The sequence below is a fragment of the Tamandua tetradactyla genome, chromosome 4 (genome assembly GCF_023851605.1).
Source record: "Tamandua tetradactyla isolate mTamTet1 chromosome 4, mTamTet1.pri, whole genome shotgun sequence".
Classification (NCBI taxonomy): domain Eukaryota; kingdom Metazoa; phylum Chordata; class Mammalia; order Pilosa; family Myrmecophagidae; genus Tamandua; species Tamandua tetradactyla.
Window position 1 is genome coordinate 194,717,977 of NC_135330.1, and position 25,360 is coordinate 194,743,336.

The 25,360-nt window shown below is 41.7% G+C and overlaps 1 long non-coding RNA gene across 1 annotated transcript in view; it reads left to right on the forward strand.

Annotated features, from left to right (window-relative positions):
* Positions 1 to 962: 962 nt before the first annotated feature.
* The window catches only part of LOC143681702 (uncharacterized), a 53,335-nt gene continuing 28,937 nt past the window's right edge, over positions 963 to 25,360 (forward strand). Inside the window, exons 1-2 of the long non-coding RNA XR_013174789.1 lie at positions 963 to 4,374; positions 4,949 to 5,003. This is a non-coding gene — a long non-coding RNA (uncharacterized LOC143681702). The remainder of the gene's footprint in view (positions 4,375 to 4,948; positions 5,004 to 25,360) is intronic.

The window sequence follows — 25,360 nt, forward strand, 5'->3', positions numbered from 1 at the left end:
CCTTGCTTACTAATAAATATAATTAATGATTTTGATGAGGATGAGATCATATTGCCAGACATTTAGGGTCATAGCAGATTGTTGTCCCTTTTAAAAATTCAACTGTGGCAGAGTAGGGTGGGCTGAGTTTACCCAATCTCCATTGGACAACAAGAAAAGGGTTTAAAATAAATAAACAAGCAAACTGGGACTGGTCAATAAGAGATCTACCCTACAAGAAATACTAAAAGGGTGTTGTGTCAGCTGAAAAAAGAAAGACAGAAGTTGAAGTGGAGAGACTGGGACAGAGAGAGCAGTCATGAGCCTTCCGTGGTGTGGTCAGCCATGAACGCACAGAGGGTGGGTGAGGAGTGGGGAGTGCAGTTCAGAGGGAGCAGGGTTCCTGTGCTCTAGTCCGCTCCTAAAACAGGCTTGGGAAGTCTTCACTGGCTGCTGCAGGAGTTCCTGCAAGAAGCCTGGAGGGCAGCAGACTTGCTTCCCTGTGCACAAGGCTTGTTGAGTTGGTGCATGGTGCCTGCTCCCCAACCCTGAGGCAGGTCATCATGGGTGCCTGGTTTGGGTGGAGACTGGGGGCCTCCCCCAGGGAGGAGAGAGGATGTAAAGCAGAGCTGACCCAATGGCTGGTTGGTAAGGAAAGCTCATGGAGTCCCAGTTTGCTTGTTTATTTATTTACCCATGGAGGCCTGGAGATCTCAGGCATGCATGGACAGAGAGGCAAGGCCAAGGGAGCCAGCCAAGTCTTGTGCTGCCATTTTTTTGGGACGTGGGCCAGGAGTCGAACCCAGGTCTCCTGCAAGACAGATGGACTTTCTACCACATGAAAGATGGCTTTTCTATCACCCAATCACCTGCACACCTTTTTCTGCCTAGTTTTTAAAAAAAATTTTTTTAAAACATAACAACATACAAACGCAAACATTCTTACCATATGATCATTCTTCCTTCTTGGTATGTAATCAATAACTCACAATATCATCACATAGTTGTATATTCATCACCGTGATCATTTCTTAGAGCATTTTTTCTGCCTAGTTTTTAATAGACACTCAAGTATTTTTTTTTCTTTTTTTCTGGTGCATGGGCTGGGAGTTGAACGTGGGTCTCCTGCATGACAGGGGGCCTTTCTACCACATGGCAGGCATGCATCCTACCATGGAACCATTTATGCATCCTTTCTGCCTAGATTTTATAGACTCCCAAGTAGAATTACACCCCTTACATGAGATACAGGTCTTGGTTTGGCAGGGAACTATAGACAAACCAATTGTAAAAGGGAAACTTCAACACAAACCCAGGTAAATACAAAGCTTCAGACAAGTGAAGGAAACCAACTTGCAAAATAACCTTACAAAGATAATCAAATGCCCCAAATTCAACAGAAAATCACAAGTCATGTAAAGGTCCAGGTGGAAATAGCCCAGTTAAATGACCAAATCAAAACATGGAGGGGAAACAGAATATGGGGCAACTACTCAAGGATATTTATAAATAAATAAAGGATATCAAGAAGGCACTGGGAAAGCATAGAGAAGAATTTGAAAGATGAAATAGAAAAATAGCATATCTCACAGAGTTGAAAGATATTGCAGACCAAATTAGAAATAAATTAGAGACACACAATAGCAGATTCAAAGAAGTAGAATGAGAAATAAGTGAGTTAGAAAACAGAACAATTGAATGAGAGCACACAAAAGAACAAATGGCAAGAAAGATTTCTAAAAAATGGAACTGGATCTCAGAGAAATTTTGGACAACAAAAGCACCCAAATATAAGAACCACTGGTGTCCCAAAAGGGGAAGGAAAGTGTGAAAGGTGTGGGAAGATTAGTTGAAAAGATCATCAGAGAGAGCTTTCTAACCCTTACCAAAGTCATAAATATGCAAACCAAAGAGGCCCAACATTAAAAAGAATAAATCCAAATATGCCTACGCCAAGATACATACTAGACTGTCAAATGCTAAAAGAAGCAGAAAGTCCTGAAAGTGGCACAAGTAAAGCAATCTACCGCATACAAGGGAAACCACAGAAGGCTGAGCCAGAATACTCAACAGGCACCATGGAGCTGAGAAGGCAGTGGTGTAAGACACTGAATGAGAAAGGCTTCCAGCCAAGAATTCTTTATCCTCTCGAGTTTTCCTTCAAAATTGAGGGAGAAATTAAAATCTTCAAAGACAAACAACAACTGAAAAAACTAGTCAATAAGAGATCTACCCTACAAGAAATACTAAAAGGGTGTTGTGTCAGCTGAAAAAAAGAAAGACAGAAAGGGATGTCTGGATGAGGGCAGAGAATTGAAGAATACAAGTAAGGATAATTTAAGGGATAAAAAGAGAGAAAGGGAAAAGAATACATATATCTGAAAAATAAAAACTAAAGCAATAGATACTAGATTCAAGAACTGTTTTTACAATAGTAACTTTAAATATTAGTGCCGATCAGCAGATGAGTGGATAAACAAAATGCAGTATATACATACGATGGACTATTATTTAGCAATAAGACAAAATGAGGTCCCAAAGCATATGACAACATGGATGAAACTGGGACATAATACTGAGTGAAATAAGTCAGACACAAAAGGATACTGTATGGTTTTACTATTATGACTTTGGTAAAGGTAATCTCAAAGTTTCCACTAGATTACTGAGGACTTAGAGGTACACAGACATTAGAGATTGAGGGAAAGTTACCCAGTGAAGTTGAACAGATAGAAGTGATGGTAGCTGATCAGTGGGGTTATAGGTAACATTGCCATACTGATGGTGAATATAATTGAAAGGGAGTGTATAGTACCATCTATCCTACCAGTTAATTCTAAAATTATAAATAAGTTCCTGCATGAAGAAATTCAAAGGTTTCATTTTGTACAAAGAATCAATAATAGAGGGGTATTGGAGGAAAACCAAAAATGCATGCTACGGCCAGTAGTTAACAAAAGACTTCAACAGTGCAGCAGCAACCCCACGGATAAATAATTGAGGTGGGGTGGGGTGGACAAGAAATTAGGGGAAGTTTTCATTTGATATTGGGTGAGGCTGTGATTTTCAGTTCTTTGTCTCTTTGGACCAAGGAAAATGTCTAAAATTGAGAGAGACGCTGACTGTACAACCAAGTGAGGACATTGTAAGACATGGTTTGTTTATTTTGGACATTGTCATTATCCCCGTGGATGGAGTGAGCTGAAGGCTACAATGACCTAGGAGCAGAACGGCGATCTGTGATATATCCATGTGATGGACTAGGATGCAGCTGCAGAAAGGAAGGCTGTCGAGAGGCACACAATGAACCCAATAAACCTTGGGGACAAATGTGTTGTGCAAAATAAGCCAGAAATAAAAGAACAAATATGCTATGGTCTCTTTCAAAAAAAACTTACAAGAAAATTGGGGCCCAGATTGTAAGCTCTTTCAGCAGCCACATTTAGTTTGAAGGTGTGAGTGTATTTCCAGATTCTGAGACTCTGAGCTATATGTGGTAAGCTGGTATTTCCCTGATTCTTTGAGAACCTCAGTGACACCCAAGACTGGGAAGTGGGGTGAAAGTTAGCACTGCTACATACCATAACAGTCAGTGTAACCGAAAATGAGATCAGGCTTCCACTAGAGATAAAAACGAAGTCAGCCTGGCTGGGACGAAGTTAAACCAGAATACAAGGTAAAAGATGATAATGCACGTACCCTAGAGCGTCACCTACTATATCAGACCAAAGGTAGAGACGGTTGTTGTGTCCAGAACCTAAATTTTCTGTAACACACAATTGAAATCAACCTGTCTGGATAGCTCAATTAAACATGGAGGCCAGAATGGAAATGAGGTGTTGTAATTCTGTACACCTTAAAATAGCTGGAGACATCCCAGACTATAGTGGGCTGCTAATTAAAAAGTATTGGTAGAGTCCCTTGAGGGATCAAATAAAAAATTTTGGAACTGTTAAAGTTTTCCATCTGGGAACCCCCTGGTACCATCTCAAACATTGGGGGCTCCCAAGAAAGTAGAAGACGACCTTGATTTTGAGGCTTGTCCTTATGAAACTTATTTCTGTAGTGGAGAGTAAAGACGACCTGTAGTGAGGCCTATGGGTTGCTTCCAGGAAAATTCTTTCATTGCTCACAGGTGGCTTTTCTCTCTCTAAGCCCAACTCTGCGGGGAAAATAACAACCCTCCCCTCTATGCGGAACGTGATATCCAGGGGTGGAAGTCTCCCTGACAATGGGGGACGTGATTACCCAAGATGAATCTGGCTCTGACACCATGGAATCGACAACGTCTTCCTGACCAAAAGGGGAAAAGAAATATAACAAAATAAGGCATCAGTGTCTAAGAGAGATCAAATAGGATTTTGATTCTGGAGGCTACTCTCATGCAAACCTCAGGTAGATATTGCTAATCCCCATGGTTTGCCAACCCCCAACCAAATCGTTACTGTCACTTTGAAGAAGACCCAGGGCTCTAACTGAGATGCTATAAAAGTTTCATGCACTAAGTTTGCTTTCCTGAAACATGTAATTTCCTGAGGGTTCCTAGGCCAGATAAATCCTGAAACCCAGAGGTTTCATCATTATCAACTAATTATACCCCCCTATCCCTTATTGTTGACACCCCTTTTCAACATGAGAAAGTTAGAATGGGCATTTCCAGAAAGACTCCTGTAGAATAGGAGAAGGATCAAAGGAGAAGGAGGAAGCATAACAGAGAAAACAGAATTTAACAAATGAGCATGACCACTGAATCACTATATTGATATTCCTTTTAGCCTTGAGTGTTTTGGAGCAGCTAGAAGGAAAAATCTGAAATAGTGGGATGGTAACTCATAACAAACTGTGAAATCTTTTCTGTAACTACTTGCTAAAATCTACTTTGAAAAATAATGTTTTTTTCTTTCTTTTCTTTGCATGAATGTTATATTTTATAATAAAAAAACAAAAACAAAAACATCTCAATTGCCAGGATGAATTCTGCTTTTAAGGAAGGACGCAGCTCTGAGATCCGTCATAACAACAAGGTGGGTTCACTTTGATGTCTCACGCCGTCTGTCAGTCTGGGTGATTTCTGATGATCATTCCAGCTTCCCAATGCTATCTTTCTTTGATGAACTTGATCTTATTTGTGCGTCAATAGTAGCAAAATAAAATAATGATTTTATTCAACAGATTTACTGGCAAAGATTCAGAAAAAGAAGCATTCTCATATATTTTTGGAAAGCAGGCTGACAATACCGATTCAATTTAATAACTCATGTATCTCTAATGTTGAAAAAGCAGGGTGCCAAATGGTGCAAGCAGAAAGTTACTTTCTCCTTTCCCTTACTGGCCCTTTAAATATGTTTCAGCCCCTGGCAGAAATCTCAGGCGATCTACATAACCTTTTCTGTCACTTTCAGATTAAAAAAAAAAAAAAAGTCTCTGGGCAGTTTTAATCACAAAACAGCCTCAAGTCTACTGAAAGTGTTCAGTCCTGTTAAAAGTCAAAACTCTGGGTTTTACTTCGAGCTCCTGCATTTCCCATGCAGGTGCTAAAGAAGGAAAGGAAGATGCACTGGCTTCCTCTCTATTTCCCTGCTTGCACATCTTCTCCACTCCCGGCAACCGAGCCCGGGTTTCTGACAGCCTGAGAGCTGGGGGTGGGAAAAAGCGGTGAGAATTAGGAGATAAGGAAAGGTACTGCTTCTCTGGAATCTTACAAACTGGACGAGGTACTCTTTGGACTTTGTAGACCTTTAATGTTGACTCTTTTCCTTGGGGAGCACTTACCTGGACATTTTAGCTGCTGGGAACCCCCAGTGGCTATTTCCACAAAACAGAGCAAATTGCCGTCTGTTTTGCCACCTTTTACACTTTCCTCAGCACAAAGACCACTGTGTTCAGACCCCATCACCCCTCCAGGCACCTTTTGATTGGAATTCAAAATTGCTCCAGACCTGCTCTGCCATGTGGAGACCACTTCTCATCCATTCTTGTGCCCGCTGTCAGTGAAGTGTGGAGCAATGCCAAAGCAGCTCTTTCCTCTGCTGTCTGGAATGGCTTCAATCACCCTCTTGTCTGCAGACTTATTTTGGCAGGCAAGAGTCAGATACCATTTTTCACGATTTGCAATGGATGGAGGTTGCCTAAGGGTACATTCACTGATGAATGGATGGGTGAAATGTGGTGTATATATGATGAAATAATGCGCAGCTGCAGAAAGAAATGAAGTCATGTGAGATGCAGCTAGGAGAATGAACCTTGAGGACATTATGATGAGTGAAATAAACCAGAAAAGAAATGGACAAATAATGTGTGGTCTCACAAATATAAATTACCTATAATGAGCAAACTCTGAGATTTGAATCTCTGTGTATAGGTTATTAGGGAATATAAAGTGGACAGAGATTGGACAATTGATAATTAAGGAGTACAGAATATTCCAATAAGTTTCATTGTAAAGTTTCTTAGATTGTAAACTCTTAAAGCAGTCACATTTATGCCTGAGTTTTAGTTGTTAATTCTAAACTCTGAGGTTCTGTACTCTTTGTGTATAACCCTGTAGTTCCCTGGAACATTGGGTATCTGTGGGACACGTGAGTTCTGCAGCTCTGAAAGTCAGCATTACTCCATATAGCAACTGTTAAAGAAGCTGAAAAAGAGATCAGTCCAATTAGAGATATGTATGCAATGGACCTGGTTAAGACTAAGTTAAATCAGAATGCGGGGTAAAGGATGTTATTGTCTGTATTTTAAAACTTCAACCTCTGTGGGACACCAATTAAGAGATACTTGTTTGGTCCAGGGCCATGGTGGCTCAGTGGCAGAGTTCTTGCCTGCCATGCCAGAGACCTGCGTTTGATTCCCAGTGCCTGCCCATGCAAAAAAAAAAAAAAAAAGAGAGAGATACTTGTTTGATCCAAAATTTAAATTTTCTATAGCATACTATCTATTATAACCTGTTTTGTCAGTTTATTTAAAAAACCTACCTACATAGAACCTAGAATAGGGAATAAGATATAATTCTATACAAGTTAATGTAATACCCAGATACATTCCAGAATACTTTGGGCAGAAAATGAAAAGTATTTGCAAAGTCCCCTTGAGGGACTGGCTAAAAATGTGGGTCTATTCAACTTCCCCACCTGGGGAAATCCTGATATTCTTTCAGGCATTAAGGACTCCAAATTTAGTAGGCCAACCCCTCAATCTTGAGGCTGGCCTTTATGAAACTTATTTACGTAATGGCAAAGCTAGACTTGCATGTAATTATGCCTAAGATTCACCCCCGAAAGCCTCTTTCGTTGCTCAGATGTTGTCTGTGCTGGTTTGAAGATACTATGTACCCCAGAAAAGCCATGTCATCTAATCCTCATTCAATAGTGCGGAGTGGAATCTTTTTTATTGTTTCCATGGAGATATGACCCACCCAATTGTGGGGGTAGCTTGATTAGATGGTTTCCATGGAGATGTGTCTCCACCATTAAAGGTGGAGTTGCTTAGTGGAGTCCTTTAAGAGGGAATCACTTTGGAAAAAGCTTTAGAGCTATGAAAGCCACCAGAACCAACAGAGCCCAAGCAACCAGAGACCTTTGGAGATAAAAAGGAAAACACCCCCAGAGGAGCTTCATGAAATAGGAAGCTGGAAGAGAAAGTTAGCAGATATCACCATGTGCCCTTCCAGCTGAGAGAGAAACCCTGAACTTCATCATCATTTCTCGAGTGAAGGTAACCTGTTTTTGGTACCTTAATGTGGACATTTTCACAACCTTAGAACAGTAAACTTGCAACTTAATAAATTCCCCTTTTGAAAAGCCATTCCATTTCTGGCATATCACATTCCTGCTGTTTGCAAATTAAAACATGGCCTCTCTCTTTAAGCCAACTCTGCAATTAAACTCACTATCCTCCCCCTACATGGGACTTGACTACTGGAGTGTAAATCTTCCTGGCAACATGAGACATGACTCCCAGGGATAAGCTTGGCCCTGCTATTGTGGGATTGAGAATGACCAAAAGTGGAAAAAGAAATTGAATAAAATAAAGTATCAATTTCAAAGAGGTTTCAAATAGAGTTGAGATGTCATCTTGGAGGTCAATCTTATGCAAGGTTTAAGGTATTTCTAACTACCACAGCATGTCCAGCCCCAACCAACAGTATTCCTTAAAACCCTAGGGAGTTCCCTGGACTCTATCTAAAGTCTCTATAAAGGTTTTTCTTAGTAAGTTTGTTTTCTCTGAAATGTAAAGCTTCCAGATTGAGCCTAGGCCAGATAAGTCCTGAAACCCAGCAGTAACAGTCTTTCCAAGAACAATAACCAGGTTCATTCCTCTATCCCAGAAGGTCAATTCCCCTTTCCAGCACTAAGTAGTTAAAATGATCATTGCCCAGCTATCCCTGAATATTTAGAGAAAGATCAAATGAGAGGATGATGTGTGAGTTAATCAGGGTTCTCTAGAGAAACAGAACCAACAGGAAAGAGCTGTAAATATGAGATGTATAAAGGTGTTTCATGCAACCGTGGGAATGGAAAAATCCAAAATCTGCAGGGCAAGTTGTGAAGCTGGCAGCTCTGATAAAGGGTCTGAATGAACTCCACAGGAGAAGCTCGCTGGCTGAAGAAGCAGTGAGTCTCTCTTCTTCCTTAAATGTCTTCAACTGATCAGATTATCTTCCTGTGGGAGATACACCTTAGTTGATGGTAGATGTAATCAGACATAAATGCACTCAACTGACTGATGATTTAATACAAAGCCTTCCAGTTTTTCAACAAGCCATGAAACATCCTTGCAGCAATGCTCAGACCAGTGCTTGCCTGGCCAGACAACTGGGTATAATCACTTGGCCAAGTTGACACCAGAACCCACCCATCACAGGGTGTAACTGAAATTAGGATTTAGCAAATGACTGTGACTACTGTCATTCATAAAGGTATTTCTTTTTAGAGTCTATTATTTTAGAATAGCCAGAAGGAAATACCTGAAGTTATTGAAATGTAATCCAGTAGCCCTGATGTTTGACAATGATTGCATAACTATATTGCAAAAGAAAAAAACAGTCAGTTGCCAGTGTTCGTATGGCTCTACTTTATTTTTCACATTTTTTTATTTTTAAATTAATTTTTAAATTAAAAAAATATATATAACAACAAACAAATGCAAACATTCTTAGCTTATGATCATTCCATTCTACATACATAATCAGTAATTCACAATATTATCACATAGTTGCATATTCATCATCTGATCATTTCTTAGAACACTTGCATCAATTCAGAAAAAGAAATAAAAAGACAACAGAAAAAAAATCATACATATTATGATTTTTACCCCTTAACCCTCCCTTTCATTGATCACTAGCATTTCAATCTAAATTTATTTTAACATTTGTTCCCCCTATTATTAATTTTTATTCCATATGTTTTACTTGTCTGTTGATAAGGTAGATAAAAGGAGCATCAGACAAGTTTTTCACAATCACACAGTCACATTGAGAAAGCAATATCATAATACAATCTTCTTCAAGAAACATGGCTACTAGAACACAGCTCTGCATTTTCAGGAAGTTCCCTCCAGCCTCTCCATAACATCTTGACTAATAAGTGGTATCTATTTAATGCTTAAGAATAACCTCCAGGATAACCTCTCAACTCTGTTTGGAATCTCTTAGCCATTGACACTTTATTTTGTCTCATTTCACTCTTCCCCTTTTTGGTCAAGAAGTTTTTCTCAATCCCTCTATGCTTAGTCTCAGTCATTCTAGGGGTTTTCTCAATCCTTTGATGCTGAGTCTCAGCTCATTCTAGGATTTCTGTCCCACATTGCCAGGAAGGTCCACACCCTTGGGAGTCATGTCCCACGTAGACGGGGGTAGGCCAGTGAGTTTGCTTGTTCTGTTGGCTGGAGAGAGAGGTACCACATCTGAGCACCAAAAGAGGTTCTCTTGGGGGTGACTCTTGGGCCTAATTTTAAGTAAGCTTAGCCTATTTTTTGCAAGATTAAGTTTCATATGAACAACCCCCAAGATTGGAGGCTCGGCCTATTGCTTTGGCTGTCCCCACTGCCTGTGAGAATATCAAGAGTTCTCCACTCGGGGAAGTTGAATTTTCTCCCTTTCTCACCATTCCCCCTAAGGGACTCTGCAAATACTTCCCTATTCACTGTTCAAATTGCTCTGGGATTTGTTGGGGCATCACTCTGGACAAACCTACAAAATCTCATGCCCTACGCAAGGTTCAAGTACTATGGTGTTCGATTAAGCTGCCCACATAAGTTATACTAGGAAATGCACTAGTCAAAATATAAATTTTGTACCAAATAAACATTTTTTGCTTGTCTCACACATACGTTAAAGTTTTAAAATATTAGTTACCATCTATTTTCAGCATCCTGCATTATTGACATTCCTTTGCTCCTCCTCATGCAGAAACATTTTTTAATTTGTACATTTAGTCACTATCATTATATACACTAGGCATTCCTAGATTATACCATCTCAGTTTTTCTTGTCTATCTTTCCTTCTGATTTCATTTGTGCCCCCAGGCTTCCTCCCTCTATCATTCTCACATTCAGCTTCGTTCAGTGTTCTAACATCACTGTATTACAGTTAGGTAGTATTGTGCTGTCCATTTCTGAATTTTTACAATCAGTCCTGTTGCACAATCTGCATCCCTTCAGCTCCAATTACCCAATATCTACCCTATTTCTATCTCCTGATGGTCCCTGTTACCAACTGAAATCTCCAAGTTCATTCACTAATGTCAGTTCCTATCAGTGAGACCATACAGTATTCGTCCTTTTGTTTCTGAATAGTCTCACTCAGCATAATGTCCTTAAGGGCCATCCTTGTTGTTACATACTTCACAACTTTATTCTGTCTTACAGCTGTATAATATTCCATCGTATGTATATACCACAGCTTGCTTAGTGTATGGCTCTACTTTGAAATGTTTTATTTTGTTCCACTGATATATATATATATATAATATATATATATTATCGTGGCCTCCAACTCCTGGGAACCATACTGAACTCCCCCGAGGGTCTCCTGAAGCCCTTTTACTTGAGCCTTAGCTGAAGGAGAGGCATCTACACTCATCCCTCTTGGGGCCAGTAAGGGAGAGGAAGATACCACAGCTCTCCACCAGCTCTCTGCAAAGAAACTTTCTCAGCCTTGGCGCCTTCTGCCTCAACTCTTGACTTAAGTAGGTGTTAAGTTGCAGTTAAAAGGAAAAATAAAATCTAACTCTCTATCTATAAGGAAATCCCTCCATGTTTAACTATAGTATGGTTTGGTCACACAATGAAATAATACGTAGGTATCAAAAATAATGAATTATATCTACATCTATTATCTGAAGGGATATTTATTCTATCTTACATGTGAGGAATAAAGAACGTTGTAGAGTGATGTGTATAGCACTCCATTTTAAAAAAAGTTCACTATTTGCGTATGTTTGTCAGCGCATGGGCAAGGGTGTGGGAAAATCAATCTGAATTATTAGCGATGGTCTTAGTGGGGGATCATAACAGCAGGAATGGGAGGGGTTTAAATACAGTTTTAAATTGCTGTGCGTGTTACAACCAGTATATGTACTGTGGCAATCAAAGAGCAATGTAATAAAGAAAATTTAAGGGAGAAAAAATGAAACATGAAGAACAAAAAAATGATCAAAACATAAGGAGAAATTGTCCGGAGAGTGCTATGTGTTCTAAAAGGATCTTCAAGGAAGAGATAATTCCCATGTTATAAAATTTATTACAGAACGCAGGAAAATATGGAAATTTTTTACTTCATTTTTGGAGGTTAGCTTAACCATGAAGGCAAAACTAAATGAGAAAATTAGATAGGAGACCAATTTTACCTACGCCTGACCAGTGATGCAAAAACCCAAAACAAAATATTAGTGAATTGAGCCCAGGCATATTGAAAGGATAAGACAAAGTGATCAAATTGAATCATCCCAGTAAAACATTAGAAAACCAATTACTATAATTCACAGCCTTAACAAATTAAAAGAGAAAAGTATAGATGCTGAAAAATAATTTAATACAATTGAGTAATAATTCTTAATTTTTCTAAAAAACTAGTAATGTAGGGAAAGCTTCTTTAAATTGATATATCATGCTGGATATATTTCTGGGCCCCCAAGTCCTAGTTTCCACACTTCTCCACCCCCTGCATAGACCCTGTCGATGGCTTTGCTCCTCCTACTGCACCCTCTGGTTCCCTGCTGGGATTGACCAACAGAAACCTCAGCAAGGAACTTGAGGGAGGGAGGAAAGTGAGGTCAGGGTTTTTGTTCCTCCGTCTCCTTCCCTGCTAGGTCATCTGAGCTGTCACCCTATTTTTCAGGGCAGCAGACTCCACAGGACTCTCCCTCTGGGATCTGATGAGTGGGCCCTTCCATGGCCCCTCTGACTTAGAGGTGGTAAAAATTCAGCTGCTCCTGAGCCCTGGCATGCTGCCTTCTCCTGTGGCACTTCTACCCCCCCACACCCTTGTAAACAGTCCTTTTGTAAACAAAGTCTCCTCAGAGTATGCTATTTCAAGAGGCCATCAGTTTATGAGTAGGAACCTGATTTTTATGCCAGAAATCAACTGCAAATATCATACAGGATGATAAAAATCTAGAAGCATCACTATTAAAGGAGCAATGAAAGGATGGTGTTTTAGTTTGCAAAAGCTGCCAGAATGTGATATACCAGAAACTGAGTGGCTTTTAAAAGGGGGAATTTATTAAGTTGCAAGTTTATAGTTCTAAGGCTATGAAAATGTCCAAATTCAGGCACCAACAAGAGGTTACCTTCACTCAAGAAAGGTCAGTAAAGTTCAGAGTTTCTCTCTCAGCTGAGAGAACACATGGTGTCATCTGTTAGCTTTCTTGTTCCATGAAACTCCCCTGGGGGCAATTTCCTTCTTCCTCTCCAAAGGTGTCTGGCTGTATGGACTCTGTTGGTTCTAGTTGCTCTAAAGCAACCATTTTAAATGGGTGGAGACACATATCCATGGAAACCATCTCATCAAAAGTTACCATCCACAATTGGGTGGGTCATCATCCAGGGAAACAATCAGGAAGGTCCCACCCAGCAATATTGGCTTTTTTGGGGTACAAGATAGCTTCACACCAGCACAGTTGGTTTACCATTCTTGGTATACCATTTCCAGGTGTACCTGGAAATCTTTAGCCAATGTGATAAGATAAGAAAAAGAAACAAGATATGAATATTGAAAAAGTGAGACAAAATGTCTTTGATTTAGGATGACATGATTATTCACCCATAAAATCCAAGAAAATAGATTAAAACCCACTTAGCCAATAAGAGATGTTATCAATTTGGATGAGTATAAAATTAATATATATGAAGAAACAGCTCTCATATATGCTAATCAAAATCAATTAGAAAATGTAAATGAAAAAAATTCCATTTATAACACCGACAAAATCTTTAAAATTTCTAGGGATAAATCTAACAAGCAAAAGGTAACATTCATGTGGACAAAAAATAAAATTTATTAAAGGACAAAAAAGATTATCTGAATAAATGGAGAGTTGTGTACCATACTTCTAGTTTGGATGCCAATATTTTTTAAATGTCAGTTTTCCTGAAATTAATCTCTAAATTCTTCATAATACCAGTCAAAAATCCCCTCTCCAACTCACATCTTACCACATATGTCAAATTTAAAAAAAAGAATTCTTTAGAAAGGGAATATGCACTAGCATTTAATTAGCACTGCCAATTATTTTTTTGTTCACAAATATCCAATACTCTTCCCTGGGGCAGGAAGGATTATACTTTCCCACCTAACTGATATCAGATATGGCAGTGAGACTTGCTTTTGCCATGGGAATATGAGCAGAGGTGATTGGGGCCAATTCCCAGCAGACGTTTTAATGGCCAGTGAGTGGTTTGAAGGTCCTTTTCCACTCTGCCATGACAGCCAGATGTCCCAGGCAGGAGTTGACATATGCAGTAGTGCAATAGAGCTGCCGCCAGCCCTTGATGGACATGCAACTTGAGCGAGAAATAAACCTTGGTGGCTGAAAAGGACTAGATTTTTTTCTGAAATCTGTCTGATGCAAGATGTTCACTTAGCCCACCCCCCTGCCCCACCCACTAATGGGGACAATGGACTCGAATGTGAACAGGCATCTGCGAACTTGAGAAATCTCCTCCAGCAGCCCTCAGTACACCTCTTTCACTGATTGGCATTGCCCCTGGGAGAGCGGAAACTGCCGACACCATACCTCAACAGTGTATTTTGGGAAGGGGCTCTGCAGCCCAGGACTTGGCACCTCACCCAGATCCCTGGAAACGTGCCTGGGATGGTAGGTTTATCCCTGATCTGCTGTTTAGATTACAATTTGGATGAGCTTTCTAGGCAGTAAGAGCAAACCAAAAAAGGGTCCACATACTGTCTCCCATCAAAAATCTTCTCATGTTAAAGCAAAGGAGCACTGTCTGCATTTCAAGAATTTTCTTACAAAGTACAGCTTTTAGGGAATTGATCAAAATGTGAGCTTTAACTCTACCAGTTATGGGGACCAAGCTACCCATTACCTGTGAAGCAAGGACAAGTGCAGCATGTGGCAATTGCTTCCAGAATGTTCTCTCTCAAATGCTAAAGGGCAACGAGACTTGTTCCGATATAATAAGATGGCTCTGCTTTGCTTGCTGAGTTCGCCTCATTGGTACTGGTCCATATTCAAGGTGAGGGTGAAACTGTGTCCTGGGTTTAACCTCATTCCATGGAAATGGCTAAAAACTTCCCACTTTACATTCATCTGTCATCTTCGTTAGCTTTTTATTTTTAACCAGAAAAATTTTGACAGAAAAGATTATGCAAGAAAAGTATTTTCAGCAAGCTGTGGCAAAAGAAAACAGAATCATTACAAGAATTAATTATCACTGGCCAAAAAAGAGCCTGCTGTTAACTCTATGACAACAAATTAAATGAAGGGCATTGGATTTTCCTAGCTAATTTTCTCATTTTCTGGCTTATCTCCAGCTGGCTTGAAATGCTTACGCAATTGCTGAGAAAGTGAAGGCAAATCCAAGTTCAGTGATAATCGACAGGAATTCAAGTTTTCTGGGATGCTTTGAGACAGTTGTCTCAACTGAGTGCCAGTCCTCAAATCTTAGTAAAGAATCCTAAGAATTTAAGCCTTTACTGTCAGTTAGAAGATATGTAATGTCAAAGAAACAGACTAAGAGGTGGGTGTTTTCTCTTAATACTGTATGTGTCCCTATAGATGATGGTGGGGGTTCCCTGAGTGCACCGTTTAATTAGCATTTTTCATAATTAGCATCTTTCTATCTCCTTTATAAGAGAGAAATATTCTGGAGAAAGGAAGGGTGTACAGGGGTGGGTGAGGGGGATAGGAATGCAGAATTCTAGTCCCAACTTCACCGCTTACTCACAGGATCTGGGGCAGGTCATGGCATCTCTGGCCTCATTTTTTTCTGTCTATAAAATGAGGGTAAAGTAATTATGCTTCATATATATTATCTGATTTATTAGTACGAATGTCATGACCACATCAGAATAAAATGCAGAGGAGACTGCGCCTGGGAAGTGGATCCAAGGCACTTACTAGAGATGGTGAAATAAGGGAATGATTAGAACCGAGACAAAACCAGGCCCTCCCTGGCCAAGGGCTTCTCCACAGTTCCAGGGTGGATGGCCTGGCAGTGGGCAGCCGGTCCGTTGGAGAACACAGCTCTTGTTCACAATTTAAGGTGTGTTCAGTCACGTCTAAGACAACCTTTAGTAGATTACATAACATATTATTATATATGATTCTATGTCCTATATATTATGAATATACATGTACATAGAGCATGAGGTTTCCATTGTTCTCAGTTGAGCCTTTTACTGTCTTTTAAATTTTCCAAGTTAGAGGAATCCTTCTGGATAGTGTCAAGAACAGCCATTGCGGGCGGGCCGCGGTGGCTCAGTGGCAGAGTTCTCGCCTGCCATGCTGGAGACCCAGGCTCGATTCCCAGTGCCTGCCCATGCCAAAAAAAAAAGGAAGAGCTATTGCTTAGGTGAATGAACCTTGACTGAAATAAACCAGAAATCAGAAATGAAAGGACAAATGCAGTAAGGCCTTACTAGTACAAACTAGTTATAATGAGCAACTCTGAGAATTGAAGTTGAGAGCATAGGTTCTCAGGGGATAGAAAGTAGCAGAGATTGGACAATCAATGATTATGAGCCTACTTATAATTATGCCCAAGAATCACTGCCAGGGAACTTGTATTGTTGCTCAAATGTGGCCCCTCTCTCTCTCAGCCAACTGTGCAAATAAACTCACTGCCTTCCCTGCTACGTGGACATGGCTCCCAGGAGTGTAGATCTCCCTGGCAATGTGGACATGACTCCCAGGGATGAACCTGACCCTGGAATCATGGGACTGAGAATGACCAAAAGGGAGAAAAGAAATGGAACAAAATAAAGTTTCAGTGGCTAAGACATTTCAGATAGAGTCGTGAGGACATTCTGGAGGTTATTCTTACACAAACCTTAGCCAGATATCGCAAACTAACACAGTATATTGTGCCCCAACCAACAGTACTCCTAAAAGCCCAAGGGAGTTCTCTGAGCTCTAGCTAAGTCTCTATAAAGAGTTTTCTTAGTAACTTTATCCTCTCAAAAATTTAAGGCCTCCAGATGAGCCTAGGTCAGATAAGTCCTTAAATCCACATGTACCAATTTCTCCAAGAACAAAACCGGGTTCATTCCTCTATCCCAGAATGTCAACATCCCTTTGCAGAATGAAGAAGTTAAAATGATCATTGCCCAGATATTCCTGAAGATTGAGAGAAAGATCAGATGAGAGGGAGGAGGTGTAGCTGAGAAATCAGGGTTCAACAAGTGACTGTGACTACTGAGTCATTGTGCAGATATTTCTTTTTGGAGTCTGTTGTTTTATAGTAGCCAGGAGGAAATAGTGATTGTATAACTATATTGCAAAAAAAAAAAGCTAGTTGCCTGTGCTTGTATGGACCTATAACTGGATTAAACACTAAACTGTCTTAGTTAACCTAACTTTATTGTGAGTCTTAAAATTGGGTAGATTGCAATACTAGTAGTCAATAAGAAGGAGGGTTAAGTGGTATGCGACATTTAGGGTTTTGCTTTTTATATCTTTTTCTGGAGCAATGCAAATGTTCTAAAAATAATCACAATGATGTATACACCACTAACTGATGATATTGTGAACGAGCAGACTATGTTCTTTGGATGGATTGTAAGGTGTGTGAAGATATCTCAATAAAAAATACATTAAAAAAAAGAAGAGCCATGTCAGGTTGATATTTTGATCAATGCTCTCCGGCCATTCTGCTGCCTAGAGGGGTGGGTGGGACTGACCCAGTGAGCAAACCCCTCTTTAAAAATGGTGATGGAGGAGGAAACCTTTGTCCTGGCTGTGTCTCCCCTTTGCATCTGTACCTTTCCAAATTGCCACGCGAAGCTGATGCTGCCGATGGGGAGAGTTACTTTTAAAGACAATCGATGCGCTGTACTCTAGTTACAGTAAACCGAGGGAAAGTGCAAGCATCCACAACACCTGGCTTTAGCATGCAGGTATATAAACATATTAAACATGATTGATATTGCATTTCTTCCAGAAAAACAAACAAACAAACAACAACAACAATATGAAACCTGGAAACAATAATTGGCCAAAAAAAAAAAAAAAGAGTGGTGTGGTGGTGGTGGGGAGCTATTTAGGATGATCAAAAACAGAATCATCCTTATTTGGAGAAAGTTCAGCTTGTGGTTCTTATTTCTTTCCAATCTTTCAAGCAGTCTTTAGTTTAGTTATGTAAAATCAGCTCGGGCTTCATGGACTCTGCTGAAGAAAGAAGACCAAATACACCTTGTAAACGCCAGTAAGCGACCTAGTAAGGGAAGATTGTTTAATTACATCATTGATTTCCCAAAAGCATAACCATCGGACTTGAGCTTGTGGGATATACAAATGTACTGGGGGAAAAGCCAATGTGAAGCTCTAATAAAAATGAAAACAAAAGATTTCATTCATCAGCAATCTCTCCTTCCTTTGAGTTACAGTTTTTAGAAAGTAACAGTGTCATTGAAAGGCAGGGTCATGGAGCTGGCTCTCTGGGCAGTGGGTTGGGTGGCAGGCCTGCGTGGGCACTGTATCAGCACAGAGCACGGCGGCTCACCTCCATGTCCAAGGACAGCGCGTCCCCACCCATAAATTTTCTGGCTAAAGGAAGAAAGCATTATCCCAGATGATGCAACATGGTAACTAAGCAGCCTGAGGCTCTCCTCAAATTCCTTCTCTCTATGACCTGAGAGCAATTTTGGAATTTCCATCTGGAGAATATGGGAAAACACCCACATCAGTTACTGTGATGGGCATGGAATGATGAGAAGTGGTTCTCGCTTCTCCTGGAATGATTGAGGAGATTCAAGAAGGGAGAGATGGACGGAGTACTCAGACCACGTGGATAGGGTATTGTTTCATAAGCTGAGCTGTAAAGACATGGGTGCCATTGTATTAGTCTCCATTCCTTATATATATATATATTGCCCTATATATAAGGGCAAGCTATGCATAATATATTATTATTTTCAAGAAATGTAGATTCAAACATGTGGGCTTTGAGAACTAATTCATCCTTGGGAGCTATTTATATCACCTGGACCATTTTTATTTTTCTCCAAAAGAGAATTATTTCATGCAGCTAAAATTTTCTCCACTCATCAAATACTTATTGGTGGTTTTTCAAATTAATAAAGCTATACATTAAGACAGATAATAAAGGCAAAGCATTTGAGCCCCCTATTCCGGCTTCACTCCCTTTTCCCGAAGATGCCCACTCTTTCCCAGCTTGATGGCCCGCCTTCCAGCCCATCTTCTGTATGTCTGTGTGTCCATATGTACACATTGCACTGCTATAGGTAATGACAGCTTAATTTTTTTTTAATTTTCATTTTTTTACACTTATGAATCTTTCCTGGACATCGATCAATTAAGGTAGACAAAAAGCAAGGACAGATATCCTAGTTTAGAAAGGATAGGAATGTCTGAAAGGAAAACTTGAATGGCTAAAAGGATGGCTGTCATCTAACTGGGAAAATGTTTAAAGGGAACACCCTAGACACTGAAGGCACCTGGACGCTAGTTCAAGACCTTGAGCATGAGGACACTTGGGGCTGCAAGAAATCAGATGGGAACTTGGAATCTTCGAGGCCTGTTGGTGCTTGGCTGAAAGGTTTTAGGGTGATGCTGACCCAACGAAGCTGCACATGCGGTCTGTTTATAACTGAGGTGGAGTAGATGTGCCCAAGGGCCACCTGTGAGCATTGCGAGTTGACTGAGTCACCACTAGGAGAAGCATGGGTCATGCTTGGAGAGCAGGGCTGTGGTCCTATGTTCCTCAAAAGAGGGGACCCCTTTTATTCCCTGGATGAGAGTGGGAGCTGCACAAGTCAAGCCTTGGGGAGCCTGCTGTTTTGTGGCTGCTTTAGGAGTGTGAATCTCTGAGCAGGAAGTGGTGCTGGCCATGGTGAGGCTCCATCCATGAACACGTGCTCTGTGGAAGCGCAGTGCACTCGGACCAGGTTGTCCTTCCTGCAGGTGATGTCCTGGGCTCCAGGTTCTTCCTTTTTATCTCCTACTTTACGCCTTCCTCTTCCTTTTGTGTCTATGATGGAATCTCTTAATGTAGTTTTTTTCCCCACACAACCTTTTAAAATTGGGAGATAATTCTCATACCATAAAATTCACCCTTCTCAGGTGTGCGGTTTGGTGGCCTTGGCACTGATCTGCTTCTGCAGACCCCACTTTTCTTCTGGGTGCTGCAGCTTAGTTGCCATAAGGCTCATTGGAGAAACAACTCTTCTGCCTTATTTTGTTTCCCTCTGACAAAAATTAACTGTAAGGAGGCAGTAGGCATGCTCCTCCCCTCCCAGCTGGCATCTGGCCTCCCACCTGCGGTCCTGCTGTTGACTGGCACTTGGGGTGCCTACTGGCTTCCCTGATGCTGAGAGTGGGCTTCGCCTTAGGCTCAGGATATCTGATGGAAGCAGAGAGCTGATTCATGCACACTCTATTGGTTTTGCCAGCTTCTCCATTCTTGCACTCTCTTTCCCCCTCGAGGAGCAGTTAGGATACTAGCTAATAAAACTTGAAGTCAAACCGAGTTTCTGAATTTATTGCATTCCTAAAATGGTGGGGAAGAAATCAAGAATAGGGACTCAAAAAATCACATAGAAGCAAAATTATGTTCCTGTCTGATTGTGAGGCAGTCAGGCAAATCCGTATCTGCGAGGAAATGACATACGCTGGTGTTAAGAAAATAATGGGCTGGCTCTTACAAGGAAGTATCTTTCTCCTTGAGATTAAATAGACAGTTCAGGAGACATAGTCAAGAAAAATATGATATTTGCCTGAATTGTGCACAAAATAGTCATTTCATGGCCAGAAATCATTTAATTATTAACTATGTGAGACTCAAATAGTCAAAATTTCAAATTCACAAAGCATTAAGAATCATATAGGAGTTATTAACTTTCCAAAATGAGTCTGCATTTTTCAAGCTGCTGACAATCAGTGCATCAGAGCCTGCAGAGATCTCCATTCCAGTAACTCTCAGACGCATGTAGGATTCCTGGGCACTGTAGGGCAAGACAAACCCTTGGCAACCAAGGAACATGATAGCTGGGTAATTGCCCAAGGTCATGGGTCAACTCAGAGGGGGTTTCCGAATTAGAAATTGATGCTGTTCAAAGTTTTTTCCATAAAAGCTAATGCAAATTGTATCTCCAGAAGTCCCAGTATAATTGAGAGTTTAATAAAGAAGCTAACGTAGCTTTCCTAGTCTCAGACAGTTGTCTGTCTACCCACGGAGCTCTGAAAAGCCACCAGGTGGGAAACATTCCTCCCGCAGCATGAGGAACTCGGGTGCTCATGTGGCTCGGCACCCCCTGGCCCCAGGGAGCTTATTAAAATGCAGAGGCCCGGGTCCCACCCCTCAAGCTGGTTCCATAGATCTTGGGTGGGACAGTGGCCTCTGCAATTATAACAAGCTCCCCAGGTGACACACAAATACTTGAGAAGCTCTAATTCAGTGAAAACAGGTTGAGCATGAAGTCAAGTAGACAGGAGTTCAGGTTTGGGCTGCCCCATCTGGGACCTTGTGCAAGTGGCTCCTCTCCCCGAGCCTTCACAGTTCTCTGCTCGTGAGGACTAAGTCCCTGCTGCCCGGGTGTCTGCCTTGGCACTGGCCCCCGAGCCGATGCTAGTAGGCGGCACGGCCCTTCTCCCATCCTTCCAACTATGTCCTGGGTTGACTTGGGTCTTCCCAAAGGAAACGTTGCCATCCTAACCCTGATACTTGCGAGTGTGACCTTATCTGGAAACACGGTCAGGGCAAATGGAATTGGTTAAGTTAAAATGAGGTCCCAGTGGAGTTGGGCGGGAAGGCGGACACAGGCGGAGGGGAGAATACCATGTGATGACTGAGGCCACAGGCTGTTGGAAAGAAGAGGCAAGGCGGGACATTCCCCCACAGGTTTCAGAGGCAGCATGTCCTTGCTGACCCCTTGACCTTGGATTTCTGGCCTCTGAACTGTGAGACAATAGATTCCTGCTGTTTTAAGCCATGCAGTTGGTGCTTCTTTGTTCCAGCAGCCTTGGAAACTAAGACCCCTGAGCTCCCTTTCCAGCCACATCAGCAGAGTTTTATCTCTGAACAGTCTTTAACTCAAAAGAATGGCCTACGTCCTTATCGGAACAGCTCAGAGGTTGAAGGTGGAGGTGAGACTGGGTGTGGGAATTGTGCCCAAGCTGTCCACCACGTGAGAAGCCAGACCTCAGAGCTGGTCTCAGGGTGCAGCAGAGGCTCTGCTCCCAGGTGAAGGATTTCATTCCTCTCACTAGTTCACTTTCATTTATTTTAAAAAGTGACCCAAATGGGGTGGGCCGTGGTGGCTCAACAGGCAAGAATGCTTGCTTGCCTGCCATGCCAGAGGACCCAGGTTCAATTCCTAGTGCCTGCCCATGTAAAAAAAAAGTGACCTAAATGGAGAAAGCACAGACTCCTCGTGTGCCAAATTCTGAGTTGTTTTCAGATTTCAAAAGGTCTTTTTTTTTTTTAACCCCTCTTCTTCTTTTTAAGAAAGACTGCAGTGGAGGAAAAAAAAGTCCTTTCTAACTTCCCAAGGAGAAAGCTTGACTTTGTGGTGTGCTATTTCCGGATGGAGTGGTCACTTAGCACCTATTTTGGCAGTTCATAATGTTTTGTTTAGACACGCGAAGGTTTGGCCTCACCACAGCGTCTCCCTTCCCTGTTCCCCGATGTCTCCGCCGGGGCTGTGCACGGAAGGTCACAGAGGCTGGCAGCCTCGCCACAGAATCCGTGATGTGAACTTTATTCATTACGGTGTCACTGCAGCACTCACAGTTCCCGAACCCATCAGTTACGTAGCTGGCAGTGCACGGAGATGGGTGGGTAAATCACTCAGGATGAAGCTAGAAATCTTCAGCCGCTGCCTCGTTCTCTTACTCACATTAGAATGGATGAGATTTTTGACCTAGGCAATGAATTTTACCCCTCTTCTATTTCTCATGTCCCTCCCCTGTATTTTGCTTTTTTTGCTTCCCACGAAACCGAAGTGGCCTAAAAGATATATGCGCATGTATTATTTATCTATTCCTCTGCTGGATAGAAAACGTCCCGCTATGATTGCTCTGAGTTGTAAATGACCAATCGCATACAGGAGCCTGGGATAGTTACTTATTTCTAATAACGTAGTAAATATTTTCTTCGACAACTCAGGGGGAGACCAAACCTCTGTTTGGGGGTCTCCTTGTGTGGGTCAGCAGCATCGTTCTGGCTGCTCCAGGGGCCCGAGGCACTAAGTCACCCAAGACACACTCTCCATACTAAATCCCATCGTTTAATGGGCATCTAAGTCCAAATTTCCCTAATTGTCCCAAATCTGTCCTTTACAGTTCTTTTTAACTCTAAGACCCAGCCAAGTGTCATCTGTGTTCTTGGTTGTAGAACACTGACATTTTGAAGAGCCCAGGCCAAGCATCTTGGGGACTGTCCTCATTCTGGAAGTGGGGGATAATATAAATCATGATAGATTTATGTTAGGAAATATTTGGCCAGAGTATTTGGGTGAGAGTGTGATTTCCTTTGCCTCAACTCAGGAGGCGCCAATGCCAGTTTGCGGGTAGTCGCTGGAGATGCCGGCGGTGGCAGGTGGTGTCACTGGCCCCATTTTCAGCCCTCCCTGCACGCCCACCCTTGGCCACACACTCTCGTGGCTTCCGTGGGCCGCCGACACGCCGGCAGGTGGGACAGGAGGAGAGCCCTGAGAAGCGCTCCTGCGCCCAGGCCGGCTCTGCTGTCCGCTACTGCGGCCGCGAGGAGAGCAGGCCTGGGCCAGCCCGCTGACTCCAGGAGGGGACGAGGGACACGGGGCCAGAAGCGCCCCCGCTGTGCGTCCCACCCCGAGCGGCGCCTCGGTGGCCCACCGAGCCCCGCGCACCCGCATCAGCCAAACGCCAGGCAACCCACAGATGTGAGCCATCCACGTAAATGACCGCGAGGGGGGCGCAGGCAGTTCTGCGGGAGGGTCCTCGCTGCCACGCGGGGGACCCGGCCCTGATTCCCCCCCCCGTGAACGTCCCCAAAAGAAAGAAAAAAAGCAAACAAACAAAAATTCAACAAATGGTGCTGCAGTAATGGGATATTCACATGGAAAAAAGAATGAAACGTGATCCCAGCATACCAAAAAAAAAAAGTAAAATTAAAAAATAAAAGTAGGTTAAAAAATGACTCCTTTCATAAGCCTTTAGGTTTTGAGATGGGTTGCTATGCAGCATTTTTGTGGAAATAGCTAATACACGGTTTGTTTTTACTTGTTTGGTATGCTATATGCCAGGTTGTCCATTATAATTAAGAAACATTTTGCCTTTGTAATTTATAATTATTTGGGCAGGGGGGTGGGGGGCATTACTTCCAGACCATGTAAATATCCAGTATGGAGTAACCGTGTACCCAATTATTTCAGCAGCCATTCGTGATCCCTGTTTGGATCAATTATTACACTGAGACTTGAAAAATGGTGATTTTCTATGACTCCTTCTACAATAATTAATAGTAATTACTAACTAATCAACATAGGGAAAGAAGAGCTTTCCCTTCACCTACTTTTATTTAGTACTAGTTTGAATTCATGGATTCCATATTTATTCAATAAATCAGAATCCACTGCTGTCATGATTAGTTCTCAGGCTCAGATTTCCCAAATCTGGGCAGTGGGACCCCTTCAGGTCAGCTCCTGTGACCTTTCTATGTGTCTCTTCTTTTCTTTTATACAATTTTATTGAGAGATATTCACACAACATACAAACCATCCGAAGTATACAATCTCTGGCTCACAGTGTCATCACATAATTGTGCATTCGATGCATCATGCTCAATTTTAGAACATTTTCATTACTCTAGAAAAGAAAAAAAATGAAAAATAAAACCCAAATCCCCCCCACTCCCCATTATTGACCCATTGTCAATTGTTGGTGTGCTACACTGGCTAACTGCTGATGAAAGAATATTAAGATGCTTTACATGTCCCTTTTAATCTTTCAGCACTTCCTGGTTTTCTAACACAATAAGATATTTCCTGTTGCTAAAGACATTTGATTTGCTAACAGTTTTTAAGAAGACATTGAACCTATGTCCATGAGGGTTATTGGCCTGTAGCTTTCTTTTAATGCCCTTGCTATGTGTTTGAATCAGGGTATTGGCCTTGTATGGTGATGTAGGAAGTAGTCCTTCCCCAATTTTTCTGAAAGAATTTGTGTAGAATTTGCATTATTTCCTCTGGTAGTACTTGGTAGAATTCCATTAAAGAAGCCATCTGGGACTGGAGTGTTTTTTGTAGGAAGGTTTTCAAATAAATATTTAATAGATATAGGGGTATTTAATGGTGTATTCCTTAAGTGAGCTTGGGGAATTTATGACTCTGAGGAAATGTGTTGTGATGGTCAGGCTCTGGTGTCGACGTGGCCGAGGGATTGTGGCCAGTTGCCTGGTTAGACAAGCACTGGCCTGACTATTGCTGCAAGGATCTCCTGGCCGGTTGATAAAGACTGCATTAAATCATCAGTCAGGTGATTGCGTCTGTGGCCGGTTACCTCTGTGATCCTCTAGGGTGTGTCTCCCACAGGAGATAATCCAATCAGCTGGTGACTATTAAAGAAGAAGAGAGACTCTTTCACTGCTTCTTCGGCCAGCGAGCCTCTCCTGTGGAGTTCATCCAGACCCTTCATTGGACTGACCCTTTTCCTTGGACTTGGTGGCATGAGAGAAGAGTCAGGCAAGGGAGTGGGATTCTGT